Raw genomic sequence first — 27,904 nt, 5'->3', positions numbered from 1 at the left:
GTCACCTCGGTACAAAGCCACCTCGGCATAAAGTCACCTCGGTATAGAGGCACCTCGGCACCAAAGCCAATTCAGATCCCAAGAACCGAAGTGACAAGTAATCGACTCCAAAAGCTTCTCAGCGGATTCCGAACCTCCCGCAATCACACTGCGTAATGGTAAGCCTTATCCTCTACCCGCCCGAATCGAGCGTTAATGATAGACTTAATTGACTGATACGTTACTCCCCATCTAAAGCGGAAACAAATCTCATCTACCCAAGCTGAAGTTCCTGGAATCGTTTCGTTAGATCCACGGCAACTCAACTATATAAGGGCATCAACCCTTTCGGGGCCCAAGTACGCGCGATTATTTACATACAAGCTCTCTAGCATTCAAGCTTTTGGCTCGTAACCACAGCAAGAATACTAACTTAAGCATTGAAGCGAACTCATTGGGCCACCCGCCTCGGTTTCTCTTATCTCTGTTTTGCAATTTCACCCAGCTCGCCATGTGAGCAACGTCTAGGCAACCTTCCAGCTAGGAGCTTCTACATTGCACATCATCAATTAGTGTCGTCTGTGGGAACGATCGAAAGGTCCTCCCAATCCTAGTCACGATCTCAATCCCAATCTCAACCTCAATGGCATATTCCAGCTACAATGGAAAAAGCGACATGAACATCACTAGGGGGCAAGAGCAACAAACAGTCACTCCCCAGGGTTCCTTAGTGACCATCGGCCAATTCACCATCCCCTAACTGTCTCCCGGGTTCCATCACTATCCGTGCCTCACACTACCCAACATGTGAGTGTCTCGCTCCCCCAAGTGAACACCACATTCTCAGAGCCTTCTATGATTCTCACTGGGGTCGAGCACTCCCAGTTTAACAACCTCGTCCAGAGCATCCAGATGATGCAGATTCAAATGCATTAGATCCACCAATTCCAATAGTTTCAGCAGTACTATTTCTACCAACAGTACCAGCAGTAGTTCCCAGCGCTACAACTGAACCAGCCGACAAATCAACATCAAGGGCAGGCTTAGAACCAAAATCAGCATTGGGTTCATTGGAACGTCCGCCAGTCTCCAGCCCACAGTGAGAGAACTTCGCAAGTATCGGTCCCTCCCTCGAGATGGACCCCACCATGGGGTATTGCAGGTGATCGGCGTACTCCTCCGACCTCCAGAAGAGAGAACTCAAAGGATAGGCCCAAACTTAGCTAGCCTGAGAGGCACTGTCAGCAATTTCCACACCAAGATGATGTAGATTGTCAGCTTAGGGCCCGAAGCACAGGATCAAGAAGAGACCCCTTGGTTCCCCGCTACTGGACTCGCGGCAAAGAAGAAGCGGCGAGAAGAATCCCTAAACCACCTCGCCCCACCATTTGAAGCAAGACCAAGATACCCGACAACACTAAGGTTGGCAATACAAACTCCGCACCACCAAAGAAGCAGCGGCGGCGACGTCGCAAGACTCGCCATTCCTCAACAAAGAATAGCCCGCAAGTGAAGCCCAGCCATCCAGTAGATCAAGGTCGAGAAAGAGAGGAGGTAAGCTTGGCAGCCACGAGAACGGCGCCTGCTCTGTTGAGCCGGCCATCCCCCTTGTCATCCGAGCTCCTAGCGGCTCCAATGCTGAAAGATTTCAAGGTACCATCACTAGACAAGTATGATGGTTCTTTTGACCGCAACAATCATGTAGGCGCATTCCAGTCCCAGATGCATCTCACCGGGGCCGACGAGGCTTGCATGTGCATGACTTTCTCCACTACATTCAGAGGAGTAGCTTGGACCTGGTATAGAAACCTCGCGTCGGGTTCCACCAGAAGTTGGGCGTAGTTTTGCGGATATGTTTACAACCCACTTCATCACCAGTAAGAAGTGGTCGAATTTGCAGGAGAGCCTTCTGAACATGGTGTAGAGGAAAGGAGAATTAATTCAAAGCTATATCAAGCACTTTAACGAGACGTGCCTGCAGATACCAGGCTTTGATCTGGTGATACGCCTCACCGCAACACATAAAGGGATTACTCATAAGGAGTTCAAGTGGCATGTCGTGGCAAACAAGCCGAAAAACATCACTGAGTTCCTCAGGCTGGCCAATCAGTTCATTAGTAAAGAAGAGGAAATAAACCAAAAGATCGACAACCAACAAGGTGAAGGAGAAAGAGAGAGGAAGAGGGAACGAGCAACATGCAGAAAAAGAAAAAGAGCAACTCCCCAAGGCGAATAAGCAAGTCCCTGAGCTCGAGGAGTAAGCCCCCCTCACGAAGTTACAGGTCGGGTCTGCGTTTTAGGACCCTGCTAAAGGAGAGAGCCAACTATACTCCCCTTAACCCGAAATGAGGAGAGATCTTGATGGCCATTAAAGACTCCTCCATTGTCAAATGGCCACCTAGGCTACGAGGAGACCCAACGACCAGAAACCCAAATGTTTATTATCACTTTCATCGGGACCATGGTCACAATATAGAGAATTACATAAACCTCTGTGACGAGATCGAGGAACTCATCTACTGTGGGTACTTGAAAAAATACATTTTGCACGAGGAGAAAGGACAAGGGGATCGACTGAGAAATAAAAAAAAAAAGATACCCTAGAAAGCAGTAGGTAGAACGAGCAGCCACCTCGCCCGCTACCAAAAAAATGACTAATCTGTAGGGTGATCAACATGATCATTGGAGGATCCATTGTAACAGGGTGCACACCAGCAACAGGAAAGACTTCATTCCGAGAACTAGAACACAAGGCAGAGAACCCACCGAAGCGACCTCAAATCGAAGAACCCATTTATTTTACCGAAGACAATGCTAGTGGGATTCAATATCCTCATGACGATGCCATAGTCATAAAGTTGATCATCAATGACTTCGAGGAGAAGCGGATCTTGGTAGAATCAAGTAGTTTGGCCAATATCCTCTTCAAAGGAACCTTTGATAAGTTACAACTACAGCAGAGCGACCTGAAACCAGCGAATACCCCACCAGTAGGGTTGAGCGGAGAAGAAGTTAAGCATATATGTCGAGTCACAGTACTAGTGGAGGCGGGCACGTGGCCGAATGTTGTACAGTTCGAGCACACCTTCTTGGTAGTTGCGACTCCGTCCCCCTACGATGCAATTATATGTAAACCTATTACACATGCTTTATGTGCAATAGTATTGACTTACTATCTCGCGGTGAAGTTTCCGATAGATTATAGAGTAAGGGTCATACGAGGCGATCAACTCGAATCCCGTAAGTGCTACATAGTTGCCCTCAAAGGGAAGGCAAAACTGCCAGAAGACGTCGAACTGGAGCAACCAGCAAACTACACCGAGGAGCGAATTGCCCCGATGGAAGAGACAATCCATGTACCAATTTCAGAGGTCGAGCTAACCAAGACTCTCTAGATCGGTGCACTAATAAGAGAACCGCTCTGAACACAGCTAGTAAGTTTCTTGCTTAATAATTTAGATGTTTTCGCTTGGTCCGCGACAGAAATGCCCAGAATTGACCCTGGTGTGATAACTCATAAACTTAATGTGGACCCTTTAGTCAAGCCAGTTAGACAAAGAAAATGCAACCTCGCCTTGGAGTGGTGGAGCGTAGTCGATGAGGAGGTCAGAAAGCTCCTCGCCGCAGAATTCGTCAAGGAGGTTCATTACCCAAGTTGGGTCGCCAACCCCATGCTTGTGAAGAAAGCCAATGGCAAGTAGTGCATGTGCGTTAACCACACCGACCTGAACAGAGCTTGCCCAAAGGATTGCTTCCCCCTGCCTAGAATTGACCACCTGGCAGACGCGACCTTAGGGCATGAGTTGTTGAGTTTATGGACGCTTACTCCGGCTACAACCAAATTATGATGGATACAGCTGACCAAGATAAAACAGTTTTAATAACCGAACTTGGGTTGTACTGTTATAAAGTTATGCCCTTTGGTTTGAAAAACGTTGGAGCAACTTTCCAGCGGATTGTAAACAAAATTTTTGAACTGTTGATTGGTAATAAAGTGGAATGTTATGTTGATGACATAGTCGTGAAGACCCAATTTTCTAGATCTTTAATCGATGATTTAGATGCTTTTTTTCAAATTCTATGGATATACAATATGAAGTTAAACCCAAACATGTGTGTCTTTGGGATCACGTCGGGCAAATTCCTCGGTTACATAGTGAACCGATGTGGCATCGAAGCCAACCCGGATAAAATCAAGGCTATCTTAAAATTGCGACCACCCCAAAAAATCAAAGATGTACAACGATTGACTGGCTGGGTAGCTTCCTTAAACCGATTTATGTCTAAATCAGCAGGTCGGTGCCATCTCACGTTTTGATGAGCTGAAAATTTTGAATGGACCGAAGAGTGCCATCTCACGTTTGATGAGCTGAAAAGATAACTAAGTACCGCCCCAGTTTTAACCCAACCTAAGGAAGGAGATGAGTTGAAGTTGTACATCTCCGGGTCCAATAACCCGTCTACTATGTAAGTTAAGTGTTGCAGGACGCAGAAACTAGATATCTCAACATGGAGAAGCTGGCATACGTGCTAGTAGTAGTAGCTCAGAAATTACGTCCATACTTCCAAGCCCATACCATCATCGTCCTTACTAATAGACATCTAAGGCACATCCTACTTAAGACTGAGTTGTCAGGGAGATTGGCGAAGTGGTCCATCGAGCTTACTGAGTACGATATTCGGTTCAAGTCACGACCTGCAATCAAAGTCCAAGCCTTGGTGGACTTCGTAGCAGAATGTAGATTCAGCACACCAGCCCTTGAACCGACTAAGCCCACTAACGTGTTAGAGGCATCAACCAGCGGGGCACTGGTCCCGGTTAGAGCAGTACCAACCTAGAATGAGAAGCCCTAGATCCTCCATGTAGACAGCTAGACTGATACTGTACGGCCCAAGCGAGGTGAAGCTGGAGTACACTCTTCGGTTCAGATTCAAGGCATCGAACAATGAGGCAGAGCATGAAGTGCTAATTTTTGGGCTAAACTTAGTGAAGAAAATGGGTACAAAACACCTCATCGTGTGTAGTGACTCACAGTTGGTAGTTAACCAAGTCAATGGCGACTACGAAGAACGTGACCCGATTATGGAGGCCTATTTAACCAAAGTAAGGGAAATCCTACCAGGCTTCAACTCTTATTTCATTAGGAAATTTTTGAAGTTCGAGAACACTAAGGCCGATGCCTTATCATGACTAGAAAGTACCAATGACAACACCATGCGAATTGTGTACATAGAAGACTTGCCTTGGCCCAGTATTCTCAGGGGGGCAGAAGAGGTTGCTCCCGTGTTGCAAGCGGAACTGAGCTGGATTGACCCACTCGTTCATTATCTGCTCCACGTGACCCTACCTACAGAATGCAATGCAGCTCAAAGGGTAGAGCGTTAATCAGCCCGGTATGTCCTTATAGACGGACGGCTATACAGAAGATCCTTTACGCTCCCCTACCTACGTTGCCTGTGTTCCTCAAAAGCTGAGTTTGTACTTCGCGATACCTATGAATGATTATGCAGAGGACACTTGGGGGGCAAAGCCCTCGCCCAAAAAGCATTAAGGCAGAGGTACTAGCGGCCCACAATGAAGGCAAACACACTTGAGCTTGTTAAGAAATGCGACAGATGTCAGAGGCATGCCAACATCCTCCGTCAACCTACTGCCGATTTGAAGTATCTTACTACCCCGTGGTCCTTCACACAGTGGGGAGTCGACATCCTTGTTCCTTTTCCGTTGGCAACCAGGCAAAGGAAGTTCTTGGTCGTGGAAGTGGACTACTTCACAAAGTGGGTGGAAGTTGAACCATTGGTAAGTATTACAGCCCAGAATGTGCAAAATTTCTTCAAGAGAAACATCGTGTGCCATTTTGGACTACCCAAAGTCTTGATTTCGGATAACGGGAAGCAATTCGAGGACATCAAATTCCAGAACTGGTGCACCAAGATGGGGATTCAGCAAGACTTCACTTCGGTAGTGTATCCACAAGCAAACGAACAAGCTGGAGTGACGAACATGGCTATCCTTCGCAGACTGAAAGCTTGCCTCGCGCGAGACAAAGGGTTATGGGTGCATGAGCTACCCAGTGTCCTTTAGGCCTACCGGACTACCATCAAGACTGCGACTGGCGAGACACCCTTCAACCTCACATACGGGATGGAAGCCGTGATCCATGCAGAGATTGAAGTACCGACGTTGCGGCTCGAAGCTTACAATGAAGAGACAAACGACGACGAGCTTAGAACTAACTTGGACCTCATTAAGTAGGTACGTAATCTGAACCACATTCGAACTTTAGCTTACTAGCAATGAGTAGTTCGATATTATAACGCCTGGGTTAGGAAGCGGCTATTCCGAGTCAGCAACTTGGTCCTCCATAAGGTGATGGCACCTAAGCCCAACGTGGATAAGCTCGATCCAAATTGGGAAGGACCTTACCGAGTGAGATAGGTGTTCGGAGAGGGAACCTATGAGCTCGAGACCATGGAAGGAAAACATGTACCTCAAGCTTTGAACGTTGACAACCTAAGGAGATACTATTTGGAAACCTCAATGCAAATAAAAATGACTAAGTCCCTACGATCACCGAGCTGATCCTATGGACGACGAATTGGAGAGAGGACCTTAAGTCAGTCCCAAAAGCTTAAGGGCTATGATGCCGAGCTGACAAGAGACCTTGGCATGATATAAGACCCAATCGCCTCTTCGGCATGGGCAGAGAAGTCCTAGTCACCTCTTTGGCATGGGTAGCTTAAGACCTAGTCGCCTAATTAGCACAGGCTTGTTAAAACCCAGTCACTTTGGCATAGGCAAGGTGAAGTAGCCCGAGCATAGGCAGGTCAGGCATGTACCCTACATTGTCTGTTTACCCTAGCATACAATAACGATTAGATTATTCCTATTCGAGTCGAGCTCACCAGGCCGAGAGTAATCAACACAGAAAAATTTTGCTCCTATTTGGTTTAGCTCGCCATCTCAAAAGTAATCTATACTCAGAAAAAGTTTTTGCACACAAAGAGTTTTGCAAAATACTTGTAATCCATTGATAAAGTACTTCGAGTACACAGTAAGAAAAAACAACAAACAAATTACAACTATTTAGCTGAGCTCGGAGGCCCGAGACATCAAGTATTTACAAAGGGGGTCCAAGAAAAGAGGCATCAGTCGGTTTGGGGCTCCTCATCCCCAGTAGAGGCGTCAGTGGGTAGATCAGTCTCCATGTGGTCCTCGATGGCATCGGTTCCCTATCCTTCTCCCGTTGTCTCATCGTCGAGAAGGTCGTCGTTGTTCTCCTCCTCAAAGTCTGGATCCTTAGCGGCTTCAACGATCATCTCCTTGGTGATCTTAAATGTTGTGATGACACTGAGGTCTAGGTGGGGAATTCACACTGGGTCAACCATTTGTTGAGCTTAAACCCCTTTCGCTAGCCCGTTGTCCTATCCTTGACCAACTTCTCGCGATACTCCTCCGAAGGCTTGTATTCCTCGACCACCTTGATCTTGGCATCCTCCATCGCTTGGAGTATAATTTCAGGCTACTCCTTCACCAGCATCTTGAGGTTCTCATTCTCTCTCTTCAGAGTCACCTCACGCTCCACTAGCTTCTTCTTCTCCGCTTCCAGCTCCTTCTTGTCTCGCGCATCATTCTTCAACTGGTTGATCTCGTTACAAGCTAAGTCGAGCTTGGAGTGGGCACTTCAGGAGGACTCCTCAGCTTCGAGAGCTCACTTTAAGTTCACCTTGGACTGGTAGGATAGGGCATGGATCGAGGAGTTCACCTGCCAAAAGAAGAAAACAAGTATAAGTATGAAGAAAATCTAAGTATAAAGAAGCCTAAAGGTCAAGTACGTACCACCATGCAATGTGTTGCTACTCTGGCCCCGAGCTGAGCAATCGGTAAATTAACCCAACAAGCGGCCTCCTCGGCGAATACCACATCCTTGCTTTTGAGGAGGCCGAACTTCAGAGTCAAAATGCTTAGAGTATAAGTATCGCTACTCGATGGAGTGGTGGTTGCCTGTACGTGCTAGGGCTCGGAAGATGTGGTCTCCTCGGGCACACGAGGCGTAGTAGCCTTGCTTTGGTCCTCCTCAACCAAGTCAATCACAGGAGGTTGTTCGGCATTTGGTTGGTGCTTGGGGACGGAGGCGCCGACGTTGGAGGTGGTGGTCTCGGTGTGGAGGCGAGCCTTCTTAGAGGCCCTCTTCTTCTTCTTCTCCTTTTGCATGCTCCCGAAGAGCTCATTGGTGAGGATGTCATCCATGGCAGTTGTAAAAAGATGACTAATCGAGTTAGATGCAACATCAAAGTAAAACAAAACAAAGAAAACAAGTATAACAGTTGGCGACCTACCAGGAGGACTTAGACCAGCTTGTACGAGCTTATCCTTGGTCACAAAGTTTTCAAACTTTAGGCCGAACTTCGGCCAAGATAGGACCTCCTCTCATGTATTTGGGTCCAATCTGACGTCGGGGTCTCGGATGACTGCCCCTCTAGTGAGTCGGGAATGGCCACCCCTCAGCACTGCAGCTTGTACCTGGGGTCGAGGAGACATGTAATAACTTCATCTGTGCTCAGGTAGAATACAGGCTGAGTTCTTCTTGATGGAGAGGACCGAAGAGAAGATGCCAAGGTCTAGAGGTCAGTTATAATCGTGGAAAAGGGAGATGGTACCTACGATGTTGCGGATAGAGTTTGGATGTAGCTGGTCTATGGCAATATCAGAAAACTTAACGAGTTCGACTATGAAAGGGTGGAGTGGAAGACACATCCTGACTACGAGCTGCTCCTCGAAGACCAAGATCTTGTCATGACCGTGATCCCAAGGAAAGTTACCTAAGGGAATACTGTATACAAAGTTATTAGGGAGTCTGTATCGAGCTACTAAAGAGATGAGCCTATCCGTTGTCATTGTAGGTGGACCAAAGCTGTCCAGCAGGCTATCTCGGTGTGAGGTGGAGGCCGATTTGCCAGAGGCTTCTTGCTCTAGCCGAGGTGAGTCCACCTTGGACAGGTTGGAGTCCACATCCTGTGCCGAAGTCCCCACCTCGGTAGGATGAGGCTTCGTGGTCTGTGCTGAGGTACCCACCTTGGCCCCAATGGATTCACCGCTCCCGTCTAAAAGGCTATCTAAGCTAAGACTAGACATGTTGATGAAAAGGACAGTGGAATCAAAAGCAAAGGAAGACAAAGTCACCAGAGAAGACCGAAGAAATGAAGACAACTTCGGACTTGGGAATAGCTAACACTGAGCTGGGATACTTGAACGTGACCTCAAGGACTTTAGATTTGCGGTTTATGGTTAAGAAAATGGGCCCTTCGGCCCCTATTTATAGCCATTATATCCAGGGATCAACAACCAAGATCTGCACGATCCAATGGTTCCTAGGAAAACCAGTTGCGTGCTACCCGAGGTTAAAATTAGTTGAACATGCATTTTGACGTCCACAGAGTTTATAATCAGCTTGACGTCCGTGCATACCTGATACGCAATCTGGGTCATTTCCTAGTCGAGCCAAACGATCAAATAGGTCTAGCTGAAGGTTCGCCCTCTGTACCACCTAGATATCGTGCCAAATCCACTTGGGCTCATCATGAACTCCCTACGCCGAGTCAGGACCCGTGGCACAAGGAGTGGGGGGCAATTGATGAGGGGTAATTTGGCACGACCTAGTAAGCAATGGTCACGTGGACGCGATCTGCCAGTAGGATAACAACTCAGCAAGAGGAGTTTAGTTAGTAGATTTCAGAGCTCGAGTGTTTGGTCACCTCGATACAAAGCCACCTCGGCATAGAGTTCCCTCGGTATAGAGGCACCTCAACACCAAAGCCAGTTCGGGGCCTACAAACCTAAGTGACACGTAATCGACTCTAGAAGCTTCTTAGCAGACTCCGAACCTCCCGGGATCTCATCGCGTAACGACAGGCCTTATCCTTTACCTGTTCAGATCGAGCGGTAATGATAGACTTCATTGACTGGTACGTTACTCCCCATCTAAAGCGAAAATGGATCTCATCTACCCAGGCTGAAGATCCTACAATCTTTTCGTTAGATCCACGGTAACTCAACTATAGAAGGGCATTAACCCCTTCAGGGCCCAGGTACGCGTGATTATTTACATACAAGCTCTCTACCATTCAAGCTTTTAGCTTGCAACCATAGCAAGAATACTAACTTAAGCATCGAAGCGACCTCACCGGGTCACCCACCCTGGTCTCTCTGATCTCTGCTTTTCAGCTTGGCCCAGCTCGCCATGCGAGCAACATCTAGGCAACCTTCCAGTTAGGAACTTCTAGGTCGTGCATCATCAATATATCAATATATATATATATATATATATATATATATATATATATATATATATATATATATATATATATATATATATATATATTTGTTTTCGAGCTTTCAAGCCAAACTTGAGCTCATTAAATATTTAATTGAATTGAGTTCAAGTAAAAAAATATAGTTCAAGTTAAACTCGAGCTCGAACTCGAACTCGAACCTAGTAGCATTTTAGTCAAGTTGAACCAAGACATGCCAAAATTTGGCTCGACACAGCTCAATTACACCCCTAATGATGCAAATTAGAGGCAACTTCAGTTTATCCATATGAGGAGCATGAATCTCCTAAAAAACAAATTATTTGCTCACATATCATCCAGCCGCATATTAGGAATATCTCCAATAATATGCGACGAAATTTCTCTACTTTAACAAATTGTGCAAAGTTTCTATTGCTCACATATCAACTCTGCATTGGAAGTACCTATGTACATGTATTTTATCATTCATGGGGAGATATTTTCAATACACAGCTGCAACATGCTATGAGGGAGTCTCCAAATTTTCTCCTCACACCGATCTCACATCATGTTCCAGCTGTTGATTTGGCTGTAAGGTCGGTATGAGGAACATATCTAATCTCGCTGTGAGGATGGTGTGAAAAGCATTGTGTGAAAAATAAATCCAAATTACTGAAAAACTCTGCTCATATAACATCTATCTGCACATTGGGAATATCTTTATTACATGTATATTAAATTGATTGGAGATATTCCCTATGTACAACTAAATTCCCGTACTTTCATCTTATGTGGAGAGTTTTTACTTATTAGGAATCCCTAGCAGCTGAAACTAGAAATCAGGAAGAGAGAACAAAATGAGATTGGTTTTGCGGGGTGTTATGCAGCCATGGGAACCTCTGATCTTGACTCGTACGATGTGACCTTGACTCTTCCCCTCCCCTACCCTCTCTCTCTCTCTCTCTCTCTTTCAGTTACAGGGTTACAGCTCTCGATCACTTCCCTCCTATAACTTTTTTGCTTTTGGATTTTGATTAAGATCAGATATCAAAACTATGATCAATTAGATGGTTATGGCCTAGAGAGGACACCCTCTGTCTTTGTCTCTGCCATGAACCCGAGGCTGAGGAAGTGAGGAGGATACCACCAAAACCCCATCTCGTTGGAAATAGTTGAGTCTATCTCAGCAACACTTTTCAGTGTACTGGGTTATGTTTGTTGTTTGTTTGAGGTAGCGTTTGGACTGTAATGCTTGGAATTTCCGCAACTTTTGAAAAGATCATGTTAAGCATAATTGTGAAAGACGTCTGCACTCTGCAATCTCTTGGAAGTTGAAACATAGAAGTTTGCAAGGCAATGGTGGCCTCAGATTTCGAGGTTTGGTGAACTTTTGTAATCCTAAAACAAAAATCGATTTCTGTGATTATAAAATAACGGCAAACTTATTAAAGTATTCGTATGGTTTAGAAAATTGATTAATTCTTCTGTTACATTATGGTTTTTGAATGACCGTTGATTTAGATGGTCGGACCGTTTGGTTGAATCGTTAATCTATTCAACAGTTTTTTACCATTTTTTATTTTTAATTATTTTTATTTTTTAATTTTTTATTAGAACAGACTATCAGTTCCAAATGAATAATGAACCGTTGATTCAGAAAGCGATGGCCAAAACGGTTCCATTTGCGAGTCATTATTGTCTTAAAGAATTCTCCCTTATTGTTAACTTTCTATCACACTCCTCCTCCGTGACCGTTGAACCAGAAGTGACCTGAAGCAGCTTGAGACCCAATCTGCCACTTTCATCTCCAAGTTTAGAACCATCGGATTCATGTATTCCTAAAATCATAATTGATGAGGGCAGATTTAGCCCTCCAGTGAAATTGTGACACGTGGCACCTCGTGACAACTAGGAAAACACCCAGCCAACAAACTTACGAAGTTGGTGACCCACCCGGGCACCAGTCTGGCCGCCCTGGCGCGACCTGCGCACGGCTTGACGCGACCTGGCTGACCTGGCACACGGCTTGACGCGACCTGGCGCGACCTGTGCACGGCTTGACGCAACCTGGCGTGCGGCCTGCGCGACCTGGCCGACCTGGACCAGCCTAGTGCATGATCCGACCAAGCTGCCCATAAGGCGCCCACCGACAAACCTGGCCTAGACACTGACCCGCCGCTTGACACATGCGCCAACCTGACGACCTGGTCTAGACACTGACCCGCTGACTGACGCAGGCACCCCTTGACAACCCGGCCCAGGCGCCGACCTGGCCGCCTGACACAAGCGCCAGCATGACGACCTCAAGGAGTTCACCACCGTACCCCGGTTCTGACAGGATGCGACGAGTCTTACCGTTTGGAGGCTTTTCACCCACCTAACCCGCGAGGACTCCGATATATAAAGACCCCAACCCCAAAGAGGAGGAGGATGAAAAAAGGGAAGTAACCCATGCTCTCTAGCTCTCTCATATTATCTTCAAAGCCCTCTACAATAAGAGTGCTAACTTAAGCGTCGGAGAGCCCCCGCCGGGAAAATACCCCCGGGACCTCTGATTCAGTTCTCGCAGGTCCCTCAGCCCTCGCCGCCTACAAAGAGGAGGAAAAGATGGAGTTCTCATAGGTCCCTCAGCTCCCACTGCCTACAAAGGAAAGAAGACCACCTCATGCTGAGGGCAGTCAGATTGCGCCGCACCAGGGAGCCCCACCATTCTCTAAGTCACTGGCCGCCTAGTAGGCAGTTCACCACCAGGCAGTTCGCCACCAAGCAGTTCGCCACTAGGCAGCTCGCCATTGAGCAGCTCGCCACCGGGCAGTTTGCCACCAGGCAGTTCACCACCGAGTAGCTCGCTACCAGGCAGTTCACCACCGGGCAGTTCGCCACCAAGCAGTTCGCCACCAGGCAGTTCGCCACCAGGCAGTTCTCCACCAAGCAGTTCGCCAGTAGGCAGTTCACCACCAAGTAGCTCATCACTAAGGCACGCCACCACTGGGTCAAATAACAGGGTACTTAGCCAAAAAATTTTACATCACAAAACATTGGTACGTGGCCGAAAACAATTACATCAATTGGCGCCGTCTGTGGGAACATGCTACAAAAAGCTAAGTTCTCATCTTGCCAAAGCTAAGTAGCTCTACCAACCTTACTTTCAATTCAGATAATGCCACATCAGTCCTCTCTGCAAGGTCCCCCTACAAAGATGAGCTCTTCGTGGCTTCCGCGGGAGTTGGCGGCCAACTGACTACATAGGCGCCCTTATCGGTCGAGCCTTCCAAGGCTCTCGTGTGAGCTGGCAACCTAAAGTTAGTAGTGTTGCCCTCGAAGGTCGAGCCCCTAGTAGCTTCTTGTAGGAGTAGATGACTGGCATTACGAAGCTGATGTAGGCCAAGCCTACGGGCCACATTACTACTTAAGACCCAGTTGCCTCTCCGGCACGGGCAAAGTCAGAAAAGAGTAGACCACTAGTCACTCCAAAGCCTACGGGCCACATTACTACTTAAGACCTGGTCGCCTCTCCGGCACGAGCACAATTAGAAAAGAGTAGACCACTGGTCACTCCCAAAGCATACGGGTCACATTACTACTTAAGACCTGGTCGCCTCTCCGGCATGGGCAAAGTCAGAAAAGAGTAGATCACTAGTCACTTCGAAGCCTACGAGCCACATTACTACCTAAGACCCGGTCGCCTCTCCGGCACGGGCAAAGTCAGAAAAGAGTAGACCACTAGTCACTCCAAAGCCTACGGGCCACATTACTACTTAAGACTCGGTCGCCTCTCCGGCACGGGCAAAGTTAGAAAAGAGTAGACCACTGGTCACTCCCAAAGCCTACGGGCCACATTACTACTTAAGACCCGATCGCCTCCCCGGCACGGGCAAAATTAGAAAAGAGTAGACCACTGGTCACTCCTAAAGCCTATGGGCCACATTAATACTAAAGACCCGGTCGCCTCTCTGGCACGGACAAAAGTCAAAGAAGAGTAGACTATGAGTCACTTCCAAAGCCTACGGGCCACACTAGTATATGGATCAACACTTACTAACTCATCGACTTATAGGCCAAAAGAAATCTACTCCCTTCGCTGAGTTACTATCAGCTCGGGAGTGGGGGCTATTGATGAGGGCAGATTTGGCCCTCTAGTGAAATTGTGACACGTGGCACCTCGTGACAATTAGGAAAACACCCATCCAACATACTTACGAAGTTGGTGACCCACCCGGGCACTAGTTTGGCCGCCCTGGCGCGACCTACGCGTGGCCTGACGCGCGGCTTGGCGTGTGGCCCGCACAAACTACACACGACCCATGCGAATTGCGCGCGGCCTGGCACGCGGCCTACGCAACCTGGCCGACCTGGACCAGCCTAGCGCATGATCCGGCCAAGCCGCTCATAAGGCGCCCACCGACAAACCTAGCCTAGACACTGATCCGCCGCTTGACACATGCGCCAACCTGACGACCTGGTCTAGACACTGACCCGCTGACTGACACAGGCGCCAACCTGACGACCTGGCCCAGACACCGACCCACCGACTGACGCAGGTGCCCCCTGACAACCCGGCCCAGGCGCCGACCTGGCCGCCTGACACAAGCGCCAGCCTGACGACCTCGAGGAGTTCACCACCGTACCCCGGTTCTGACAGGATGCGACGGGTCTTACCGTTTTGAGGCTTTTCACCCACCTAACCCGCGAGGACTCCGGTATATAAAGACCCCACCCCCCAGAGGGGAGGAGGATGAAAAAAGGGAAGTAACCCCTGCTCTCTAGCTCTCTCATATTATCTTCAAAGCCCTCTACAATAAGAGTGCTAACTTAAGCGTCAGAGAGCCCCCGCCAGGAAAATACCCTCGAGACCTCTGATTCAGTTCTCGTAGGTCCCTCAACCCTCGCCGCCTACAAAGAGGAGGAAAAGATGGAGTTTTCACAGGTCCCTTAGCTCCCCCCACCTACAAAGAGGAGGAAAAGATGGAGTTCTCGCAAGTCCCTCATCTCCCATTGCCTACAAAGGAAAGAAGACCGCCTCATGCTGAGGGCAGTCGGATTGTGCCACACCAGGGAGCCCCACCATTCTCTAAGTCACCGGCCGCCTAGTAGGCAGTTCGCCACTGAGCAGCTCGCCACCAGACAGTTCGCCACCAAGCAGTTCGCCACTAGGCAGTTCGCCACCGAGCAGCTCGCCACCAGGCAGTTCACCACTGAGCAGTTCGCCACCAGGCAGTTCACCACCGAGCAGTTCACCACCGGGCAGTTCACCACCAGGCAGTTCACCACCGAGCAGCTCGCCACCAGGCAGTTCGCCACTAGGCAGTTCGCCACTAAGCAGTTCGCCACCAGGTAGTTCGCCACTAGGGAACTTGCCACCAGGCAGTTCGCCATCAGACAGTTCACCACCGAGCAGTTCGTCCCCAAGCAGTTCTCCACCAAGCAGTTCGCCACCAGGCAGTTCGCCACCAGGGAACTCGCCACCAGACAGTTCGCCACCAGACAGTTCACCACCGAGCAGTTCGCCCCCAGGCAGTTCTCCACCAAGCAGTTCGCCAGTAGGCAGTTCACCACCAAATAGCTCATCACTAAGGCACGCCACTACCGGGTCAAATAACGGGGTACTTAGCCAAAAAATTTTGCATCACAAAACATTGTAAAGGGAGGGCGGTGTGTTAGATCATGTTGGAATTAACGTGACAATCCCAGTGGCTTCTCCATCTCTGTTTACAATCGAACCACCTCCAAATTCGACAAGACATTGGAGCGAGCTAATCAAGAAGGCAACCTCCGACTTACCGATAGCGAGCTAACCCTCTCTGAATTCATGGAGGCCGCTGATTGCATCATTAACACTGCGTCGAATGCGTGAAGAGGCAGATCGTGGTATTCTATTGAGCGTTTCAGGTGGAGGAGAGGGTGCCCGTCATAGACCTTCACTCATGCCCAAGGGGCGTTTCAGATCTGTTGCTAGTAGGGTTTCTTACAAGGCAAAAATGGCATTTCAGATCTATCCTCTTTTTTTTTTTGATAACGTACAAAGCATACAACCAACGAATGTAGATTTTGTACCGAACCAGACAGCTTCCCACCGGGTCAGATTTTTTCCTTTCCTTTGTTGATTGGATATCAGTCATCGGAAAACAAAACAGAGAGGGCCTGATCTGGGGTGTTACCACGGTTGGTCCTTTCGAACTAAATGCCGCTACTACTGGCGATGGCGTAACATTCAGTACTTTCCCACTAAAACTCAGCACTGCCATCGTTTTCGGATCTGATCTTGCATACTCCCTAAGCCCCTAATCATATTTCCTACCTTCCTCCCCACTGCAACCGTCGGAAGTAAATGGCTTTCCACCACCAGCTCTTCGCCGCTGGCCACCGTGTTCGCCAGTATCATGCCCAATTCACCTGCATCACGAACTACCGCACCTTCTACTCGCGCACAAATACCCCCGTCACAGAGTACCACCTTCCCGCAAACCCGTTCCGGTTCAAGCGAACCAGGCAAGCACAAGTTGCTCATCCTGTTCCTATTGCCGGTTTCCTTCCCATACCCTTTCCGTTGTAGAGTGACACGCCGGAGGTGAAGGGTGGATTGCTACCGCATCTTCCATGTCTCTTCTCCGGCCGCAAACAGATGTGACACCGAACTTAGGATCTTGGTCCAAGAACACCGGCTGGATCAGAACAGGATCCAGTGGTTCACGAGATTGAACTCTCCTACCCAAACGAACCCAGAAAACCAACCTTGACTGGCCAGGGTGGAACTGGCCTTAGAACCTAATTTGTCTTAAAATAGATGCCGAAATACTTTTAATGATGTGAATGTTTGAACCAAACTATTCATTTCACGCCACAACCCACGTGGCAATGGGATACTTGGATCTGAACGAGTTTCAGCCAAATCCGAATCCAATTCGATTAATGGAAAGGGAAATCCGCAATTCTATCATAGATTTTTTCTGAAGAAAAATTTAAAAGGTAATCCCTTTTTTAAATATAGATATAGATATAACTGGATTTAGATTTTAATAAGATTAGATTTTAGATGGAGTTAAATCCAAATCCAATCCAATTAGGTTAACAGATCATCTGATCCGAGATCAAATGTAAATCAGTTTTTGGACTTTGAGTCTTTTAACACCCTTAGTTCGATCTGCTCTCGTAGTTGGAATCAAGTTTCAGTGTGCAGCTCTGTTTCATAGCGAAACCAAAAGAAACTTGTTTATGCTTAATTTGAAAAGAGTACAGATACAAATATAAATTGAAAAGAGTACAAATACAAATATATACAGTACAATTAGGCACAAAATAATACAAAATATAAGGTTTTGCACTCTATATATTTGTATTTATACTCCTTCCAAACTGAGCCATATAGGTTCAATTTCAAAAATACACATGTACATATTCATACATATACAGTATGCACGGTATATTTGTATTTGTATTTTATATATACCATGCAAATACATATAAAATGATAAAACAATACCAAGGTTTTACACTCTAAATGCTAAGCCTTGTGGTTCCCCCATGCCATAGAACCTCTGCAATTGTGATAGATTCGTCCACTTGTCACAGTTGTCAAATGTGCGAACTCATAAAAGTTTCTGAAGTGGAGGAATCAATAAATATTCCAAAAAATAAATAATTGAATGTGTCCTCTTTATTGGAAGCGATTTTCGGTGCAATAGCTCTGCCTCGTGGCAAAACCAGAAAAGACATTTGTTTAAGCAAAGGAGGAAAAGATGAATTACCTCGCCATCATGATGAATTCATGATTTGAGCTGGTGATTACAATGGCCGTCGCTCAATGCCTTCCATATTACGATTTATAATTAAATGAGTAGAGGTGACCGGTTTGGCTGTACCACGCCATCCTCCATGTGAGGAGGATGACCGAAGAATGCCTCTGGCCCACGGCACAATCATTCCGTATGAAGTATGAACAACTCAAACCAACCATGATTAGTGTCACATTATTCAAAAGCTTCTTTATTGCATGACAAGCGTGAAGGAGTAATGCCAATTCACAGGCTGGAATGGATTTCAATTTTAAAAGGTACTCAAACGTCTTGCAAAAAACAGCTTATGATTTTCACTCTGCAATCACCCCAAAAAATGCTTATGAATACTGACAAGGAAGTATTCACTCATCCCAAGCTTATAATCCTTTATAATATGAACTACGAAGCAGTTCTATACAAATGCAAACAAAAACAAAAACTGAAACTCCTGTGCATACAGACACCAGAAAGTACTCACCCATCCAAACTCCAAAGCTTATACTCAACATGCAAACACAGCAAACACAGACCACAAAGTGAATAGCAGTGCAAGCCCATACACAGAATGAATCACAACGGCAAGCCCATTCCCACAAATTTGCCTTGGAGTTGCATGGAACTTTCATCTAGTGAAAGACTGGATATTGGAAATGCCTCTCTTACTGTTATCTTGAAAGGGACCATATCACCAATGATTGTACAAATTGTGAACTCCAGATTTGATCAGGGTGAAATAAGAAAATTACCAGATTCAAAAGATCTAAAAGAGGGCAAGAAGGAATAGCAGTTATAGTAGATGCTCTCATTTTGAAACATAAATTGATAAGATCCAGCAAAAAAGAATACCAGTGTTTAGGGAAAAGAAACAGTAGGAAATTTGGAAAACAAGAATTAAGGAATTGAAAACGGTATTGGGTTTTCTTGATAGGGAAAAGAGAGATTTAGTAGTACTTTTCCCATAAGCTTTTCTGATCATATCAAATTGTTAAGACCATCCAAATCAGATCAGAAGAGAATACCAAACCCAAATCAAGGTGCAGTTTCAAGCCTGGGTTCAAAGCAAAAACCGGAGAAGAGCTGAAGTGGGAATCGCTTTGTTACAGGGCATTTCTGTGACCACTTCCATTGCTTCAGGTTCATGTCAAACACAAGGAGAGCTGGAGCTCCATAACTCTGGATGTAGATGAGATCATCAGTGCCACTGCTTGCAAAGACTTCATCAAACTCTCCAAATCCTTGAAAGAATTTGTGGGGCATCCGAGCTACCTCTCGCCATTCTTTCTTATCAAGAACCCAAATGCCAATACCCTTAATTATGTCAGGTCGGTCTTGTTTCCCAATCCCACCTACCATTACTAACTTATCCTTCAGGTTCATAAGGCGACCACAGGTAAGAGAACAAGGTACAGGGATAAAAGTCCTTATCAGCATACCGTGGGAAGATCGACTAGAGAGATCATACATTATCAAGCCATGGCGGTCAGGCCAACGCATGCCGCCTCCTGTTGAGTAAATCAAGAAGTATAGAACCCCATTACAGATCACACTCTCATCACCACCTCTCCACCCTGTAAACATCTCTGTAGCAGAAGTCACCCATGTCATTGTTTCTGAATCATAAACATGGATAGAGAGATCCCATTGGAAAAAGTTGCCAGGGACTTGCTTAGATTTTGCAATTGTAATGGTATAATTGTGTGATACCCTGTCTACTGAGATCGCAAGGGCACTGTAGTCAGAATACCTCAGACCAGGAGGTTCCTCAAGCTTTTTATAGGCTTTGGTGATTGGATTACAGACAAATAGCTGGCTTCTGCTATCATTGTCCATGAAGCAAACCAACCCACATGATGAGGCAATAAACCAATTAGATGTCTCTATACAGGGAAGATCAACACCATACCATTTCCGAAGAATAGGATCATATGCATACCCAATGGGATCATCAGAGCTGGTAAACATGTAGTACCAGGGTTTCTGTGACAAGACATTTAATTTTTTGGAATTTACAATTTCCCTCCATCTTTTACACACACAACCTGCTCTGAAGATGCTTGCAACAGGGAGATAAGCTAGGATTCGTTCCAATAGTTCATCAGGGAGAATGGCATCCAATGAAACCAGTGAATTTTCTTTGCTGCCTTCATCACACATCTCCGAGAATGGTTCAAACTCAGAAATCTCCGGGACTTCTCTTCCAATGTCATCAAAGTGATCAGTGAACCATGAAGTTTCCCCTTCCATGATCTAGAAATATAAAAATGCCCTGAAGAAAACAAACCGAAGGAAGAAATAAAACCCAAGTTTCTCGTAATTGCAGCATATCCACATTAAAAGCGCAAGCACCTATAAGAATCCTAAGTTAATTGGAAATCCAAAAAAATCAAGGTCATTTCATATTACCATAAAATCAGGTGTGAGAAAAGATCAATGCAAAGAACTTACCACCAATCAAGTAGGGAAAGCAATCACCCTACCTCAATATAGAATAATCTGATTAAAAGAGATATGCAAAGAAATAATGGGACTGAAATCCATGGTATCTAAGCAAAAAAATAGTATGAGAATTCAGATTAAGTAAAACAGTACACAACCTCAGTGCTTGGTAGGTAAAGAAAGAACTAATTGCATGGTCTTATATAGAAACGCCACTCAACCTTAAACAATCTTCAGTAATATGCCTAAGTCCACCGTTTTTCAGTGTTCAGTCCTTAGTTTATAAGACCATAAATCAGATGACTCCTCCTCCAAATAAATAGTAATATCAGACTTGAATGCAAAGGAGCATATTTAAAGGACTTATATTTTATAACTGAAGCCGACCAATGAACCAAATTTAAATATCTACAACTGAAAGTGACCAGAGAGAGAGAGAATCTTCTCAATGAATTTATGACTCAACTGGTACAATCTTCAAATGTTAAAGTTTGCAAAAGAAAATGGAGATCCTACCAGACCTTAGAACATACAAAATATATCATTAAACTTCTGAGAAGAAATAACAACAAACAAGGTAAAAAGCAGAATACCAACGTCACAGTTTCTAGATTCAGATATAATATTATATTAAACTCCTATTCGAAGAGGCAATAGTTTAGATAAATAAAATTGACTGTCAAAGAAGCAAGGTCTAACAAAAAGGGAATAGAACTACATGTATCAAATCTAAATTACATTGAAGGACCTCAAATTGAACATAGGAAAAGAAGCAAGAAAATCTAATAACAGACCCTGTATCACCAGTAATATAACAAAACGAAGATGATAAATGTATTCAATAAATAAACGAATGCAAAAAGGCTTCACAAATAAACACAATCGTTGCTAGACAATCTAAACACGAAACCCTAAAATCGATTGCCCATGAAACGCAGAAAATGAAAAGAAAGAAACAATGCTGTAAGAGATTAGTGCATGTAAATCCATCAAAGAGACATTCCACCTCCTAGAAAGAAAGAATGAACACAAACGACAATACAAGTTAAAACAAACTCAGATTAAAACACACACAAAAAAGTGATCAACGAAAACAATAAAACGATCGACAAATATCAACATACCTTCCCCAGAACAGAGTTCTATTTTTACTTTTCCACAACCTCCTTTGCCCTTAGTAATCAAATGGTGTCTTCCTATTCCATTCCATAATCTCTAGATTTAGAAAGGGGAAAGGCAAGAAGGGATCGTAGAATGAATCCAATGGCTCATCTTTGAAAATATGTAAAAGCATATGGATATAGAGAGAAAGAGAAAACGAGAGAGAGCGCGAAAATGGGTGGCTCAGTTTTCTCTTAGAACTACAGATTTAGCAGAGAAGAAGCCTGCAGCGTCCCATCATCCATGTAGACTTTCCTATGGAGAGAGATGGGAAACACGGCTTTTATTTCGATACAACAAAACGACAGGCAGAAACGGAAGGCGGTTTTCTATAGGGTTGTATCGAGAACGAGAGTGAGAATCAGAATGTGTGTGTGAGAGAGAGAGAGAGAGAGTGAAGAGGGAAGGGAGTGGGTGAGAACTGAGAAGGGGCTTGTTTGGGGTCTGAACTGAGAAGGGGCTTGTTTGGGGTCTGCTTTTGCTTTTCTATAGTCAAATGGCTGTATATGTTTAAGCTTTGTGGCTTTTCATGAGAGACAATCAGGTTTTTGGCCTCACTGAAAAGCAAAATAAATAAATAAATAATGCTTTCTTGCTCATCAGTCCTCAACCCCATTTCTCATCTTTCGTTTTTTTTTTTCATTACCAAAAAAACATTTGCTTTTCTCTTTTTATTTATTTTTAATTTTCCTCTAAATCTCCAACACAACTCTGGACAACAAAGTTTGGCTGTTTGAAATAAAACAGCTTGGGCGGTTTTTGAGCCTCCTGCATATGACACGTTAGCATGGAATATGAACTTAGCGTAAGAGAATAATTAAAGCAGCGCAGGCTGTTTTTTTTACCAAACAGCCAAACTATTCTCACCTTGGTGGTTCAGGGCTTTTCCCCATCCAGCTTTCTCCCTTTTGGGGTTACGTCCAAAATCCAACCTATGTAGTAAGTTTTCTCTATACTTGCTTCAAGTAGTGAAGACCTTACGTTGTTTTCAACTTTTCATGTTTGTACTAGGGCCATTATAGGCCTCCTTTACGGCCTTACCTAACACGAGTCTCATGACTCATACTAGCCAGAGGTAAAAATAACAAGAGTCTCGCTTTCAAAGAGAAATTTGTACGAGAAATGATTTGAATTTTACAAGGAAAATGATAGGAGAAGAGAAAAAAAAAAATACCCTTGAAATAATAAAAATGATGGGAAAAAATAAAAATAATGGGTATAAAAACTCATTTCAGGATTTTCTACTTTTTTTTAACAAAAGCAAAGTACATTTGAATTAGGAATGTTTGGTATCTGTTGTCGTTTTTTCAAACAAAAGTAATGCTTTAGATTTGTTAAAATGATTTGGGTATATATCATTGTTATATGGTGATAGAGAGGCACACATAAGCAAAAAGTTGGGTGATGTTTGGCATCGATGATAATTTCTTGAAAATCACTGTCATGTCCGAGGCTTCGAGCCATGTCAGTGGTAGAGGAGTTGGTGTTGAAAATTTTGTTTGATTGGCCAACTTTGATGATTTTTTAGAAATCGACCACAAATTGATCTTGAAATCATCCCTCCTTAGGGATCACATTTTTTGATGATTTCCTGATTTCTAGCTGATTTAAAATTTTGATGATGACATGGCACTGAATAATAACTCTAATACAAAAATAATCGACCCTTGAGAATCAATACCAAATATATTTAGCTAGTTTCTCAAAAAATGACCTACATGGCAGAAATGATAACAAATAACAAAATTTACTGATTTTTGAAAAAAAAAACAGTGACATAAAAAATCGGTGATTTTTGAAAAATCGATAAGAATCAGCTTTGATGCCCAAATCACCTTGAAAATATGCTCCTATTGCAAATTAACTTCAAGATGATATTTTCTTCAAAAATTACTCTCACACACAATACAAAGCATTCAATATTGTTTGAAACAACTTGAAAAATGTCAAGTCAAACAAGTAAAAGTGTGGGAGAGAGCAAAGTGGCTCTACTTAATACTAGGGGTGTCAATTGGACTGGATTTGGTTCAATCCGGTCCAGTCCAAACCATGTCCAATCCAATCCAATGAATATTTTGGATCATTTTGGATTAGCCTATTCCAATATTTGGACTGTTCAATCTGTTTTAATTTAGATTGGTTCTAGCCTAAACCTGGTCCATTGACACCTACATTCTTATCTTCTATCAATGGACCAGATATTGGTTCAATTCAATCCAATCCAATATAAATTTATGATAAATGGGCCAAGCCCAATCTAATCCAATAAACGCTTTGGACCATTAAGTCTGGACTGGTCTAATTCAATCCGTCCAACCCTTACTTAACACTAATATATATGGTGAAAACTGAAAAAGCCTTAGTGAGAAACTCTACCAAACACCATCTTTATATGTATCTTGCTGTGATCAGCACTTTTAACTAGGTTGATTAAAATAAGAAAAAATGGTAAAGATTAGTGAAGCAAGTGGACATTGTTGTGTGAGATTTGTCCCGTAAAAATGAACATTTTTTAGTCTGTATATCTTGTTTTAGACTAGCAAGCTTAAGAATGTGCATGAAACTTACCACGAATACCCAAAAACAAATAGAAGGAAAAAAAAAAAGAAAAAAGAAAACGAATATGGGATTAAATTAACGATTTAAATTAATACTATTAAGCAGAAGTTTGCCAAATTTAGATAAGTTGGTTAATAATAAGTAATAAAATATTTTGTTGGTCTCACATGCAATTTTGAGCAAAGAGATGTCTTTCCCAATCTCACACGTTATCAAGGTGGGGGGAAAGCCTCCGTGAGATAAAACAAAGGGAGTATAACATATCCTTATTGTAAATCCGTCGTGACTCTCATGGAATATAGCCTAGATATATATAATATAGACAATTGAAAAAAATAATAATATATTATATTCTATTTATTTGTTTATTTATTATTGCTTCTCCACTAGGATAGAATATGTGGAGTTTCAATTTGTGCCACAGATTTATAGAAAGTGTAAGGAGTTATTTGATAACAACTGAAGTACTGAACTGAAAATTTTATTGTTTTGTTATAATTTCTTAGTGGATAAAATGATTAGATAAATAAAATATTAAAAAGTATAGTAGTCTATTACTTTGGCTTCAGTTATTAAGGTGGTGTTTGGTTTCAGTGTCATTTTAGTCATAGAACGTTTAACAGTTTGCCCAATACAAAAAAAAAAAAAAAGTTTAAATTACGTTTTCTGAAGTGGCACCAATTTCTAAGAATCAATGGGACATATTTTTTGCTGTTATTCTAAAAAATGGCTAACCAAATAGCAGATATGGTAGTTGAAGTTGAATTGTTGATGTGGCTCTAATATGCACCGTTTTTTTCAGAAGACGACAATACAACCAAATACCTCTTAACCACCTTGAAAATTTATCCACTAAAAGACAAAACAATAAGTTTTTTAGTTCATCCACTATAAGCTGTTATCAAACAGCCCCTTGTTTGACCCTCCCACGAAGCCATTTGATATATGTATCTTTGATACTGTACAATGGAATAAAAGGTGGTGGTTACTTCTTTAGTAATAAGGGATAGTGATAATTCCACCATGGTGTCTCTCCTTTTATTTATTTATTTTTTTTTTGTAAAGAGAGATTAATATAATTATGGTTTAAAAAGATAATTCCACCATGGTGTCTCTCCTTTTATTTCTTTTTCTTTTTGTAGAGAGAGATAAATATAATTATGATTTAAAAGATATAAAGAAGAAAATACAAATTCCCTAGGTGGCCTAAGTTAATTAGCTTACCAGTTTCCTGATTGTAGAGGGTATGTAGCAGTGTGACTTATTGTTCGTGATTTCCATTTCTATCGATTTGGATGAGTTAAAAACAATCAGTGACCATTCCCTTTGCTTCTCCATGGTGGGTCTATCTTTCTTTCCAAGTTATCAGTAATAAATTTTCAATATCCCTTAATCCAAGTTATCAGTAATAATTTTCCCATGGCTAAAAACCCAAGTTAGAATGGTGGGTCCATCTATCTTCCTTTCATTTTTATTTATACACGTGTGATAGCACATGCCATTACATTAGTGGGTTTAAAATTTCAAATTAGGGTGCTGTTTATTTTTTGGAAAGTTATTTATTAAGAAATATATATATCCGAATAAATACATTTACCTATATTCTTTTATGTCCTAAGTAAATAAGATGATGACTATCTTATTCATAAAAATCCATTATTAAACAGGGCAATTTTATTCCATATAAATATTGTCAAATTTTCTCTAAGTAAGAAAGTTATTTCTGGGGAATAGAAAAAATAAAATTTCCATAAACCTCACATAAATCTAAAACATGAACATGAATTAAAAACCTACATCTCATTGACCAACTTTTTCCTTCTCAAAATCCTAAAAACAATTAACTACAATTCCTACACTACACTAACCTAGTCCAGCCAAGCTGACCCCACTCAACACCTTTGCATGTTTTGAGAGGTCTGTTAGAGAGAGAGAGAGAGAAGTGAAAAGAGAGAGGAGAACAGACACAAGAAAAGCAATTCTAAGATGAGAAGTGGGTTAATCACAGTAGAAAGATAAATGCAAAAGACCTACGATTAGGTAGTGGAAGCAGTGATGATGGGAAAAAAAACAGACAGATGAAGGGTGAAGTAACTAAACAGAATCACACTGTAGATTAGTGGCGATGGAATTGGAAGAGGTGAGAGGCATAGATCTGGGAAAGAAAAAGCGAAATGTGTGTAAATGTGAAAGAATGGCAAACCAAAAGTAAAACATATCAAGTCCCACGGCAGTGTTACGTGGGTGGGGAATTCAGAATTGGAAAGGGAGGGGAGTAGTGAATCGTGCAATCGTTGAAAAAGGTGCAGTCTGTGTCACACTGCACACTCACACTGAGGCGTGTTGGAATTTCGAGCTAAAATCCAGAAAAGTGGTTTGCAAATTGGGGGCCTCACCTCACTCACGCCCAGGTATCTGCTACCAACAAAGCTACCAATGGGAATATTTCCTGGTCAGTCATGGGGAGATATTCCCAATGGGTGGCTGCAGTGGCTGGTTGGAATATGTTGGCAGCGTCTAGTTGGTAGCAGATCTGAGTCATCTGACCAGTCACAGACTCACAGCTCACACCCATTTGATATTTTATTCTTGTACATATTTCAACCTGAATAGCTTCATTACTTGTTTGTTAAGATTACAATCTTAGCAACAAAGATTGCTCCAAGAGTCGTATTTGCATAAACTCAGCTGTTTACTCCAACGATGACAGCTCTTTTAATTTTTCATTTTTTGGTTGGGTTTTTTACATGGAGAAAGAAAGAGAAAGAGGAGGGTTTGCTGTTTGGTTCAGATGTTTGTCATGTGTTTAATAGATAGCTTGTTCTGGTTTTAATGGAGCAATGAAAGTTGGAGGCTGGTCATTACTTCATGTTTGTGGTGGGTAGCACATCCATTATATGTTTCCTTTCTTTATATAATTGAAGTCGGTTTGTCCTTTTGACTGTATGACTTCTCATTAATGGGCTACTGATTACAACATTATTATTATTATTATTATTATTATTATTAAAAAGCAGCGACATTTAGAGTTGGATGGTTCTATCATACATCAACGGGTAAAAATAATGAATTTAAAGTAGAGTTTTTTCTGGTAAATCATGGATTGACAACCTGTACTTTGTGGCTAATGATATTTAATTAGCCTCATAAATTTTGATTTGTAACAAATATCCATCCTAATAAACTTTTAGATTCCAATACTTTGTTTTAACATACTTGACATAAAAGGTTTAGAAAAAAATATATGATATAAAGGTAAAATTACTAAAATGCCCATTTGAAATGTGATGGGCTATAAGAGAATAAAATACATACCAAAATAAGGAATGAGCATATTAAAGCATGGCATCTTTCACTTTTTTTTTTAAATTTTTTGTGTTTTATGTTCTCAGTACACATGGTTTATGCTTGGCCCTCTCTCATTCTACCTTGTTGTACCCTCTTTCAAAACTTTAAAACATGAAAATACAACTAAATCCATAAAATATGCCAATTCCCCCCAAAAAATCTCTATTTTAGACACCATCTACATGTTAAACACTTGATCAGCCCACACTAATAAACTTAATTAGAACACATAAAAGCGCTAAGATATCAAATTTTATTTTTAGTTTCTATGAATACATTGTCAAAATTAAAGAATTCCCTTTCTAGCTAGGGTCAACAATGAAAGTATGAAACACAGAACTATTCACCTTCAA

The 27,904-nt window shown here is 43.1% G+C and overlaps 1 pseudogene across 2 annotated transcripts; it reads right to left on the bottom strand.

Moving 5' to 3' along the window:
- Nucleotides 1–18,408: 18,408 nt before the first annotated feature.
- LOC148845790 (F-box/kelch-repeat protein At3g61590 pseudogene) lies at nt 18,409–22,101 on the bottom strand (annotated as a pseudogene). 2 transcript variants are annotated; one of them, XR_016101722.1, is made up of 2 exons: nt 21,608–22,101; nt 18,409–20,393 (listed from the first exon to the last, which is right to left on the bottom strand). The product of XR_016101722.1 is annotated as an F-box/kelch-repeat protein At3g61590 pseudogene, transcript variant X2 (transcript). The 2 variants fall into 2 exon arrangements; XR_016101721.1 differs by having other exon boundaries at nt 18,409–20,313; nt 21,608–22,097.
- Nucleotides 22,102–27,904: the final 5,803 nt, after the last annotated feature.

The sequence above is a fragment of the Nelumbo lutea genome, chromosome 7, assembly GCF_056320005.1.
Source record: "Nelumbo lutea isolate HS-2025 chromosome 7, American lotus-T2T, whole genome shotgun sequence".
In the NCBI taxonomy this organism is placed as follows: Eukaryota; Viridiplantae; Streptophyta; class Magnoliopsida; order Proteales; family Nelumbonaceae; genus Nelumbo; species Nelumbo lutea.
This window is presented reverse-complemented; position numbering and strand designations above follow the sequence as displayed.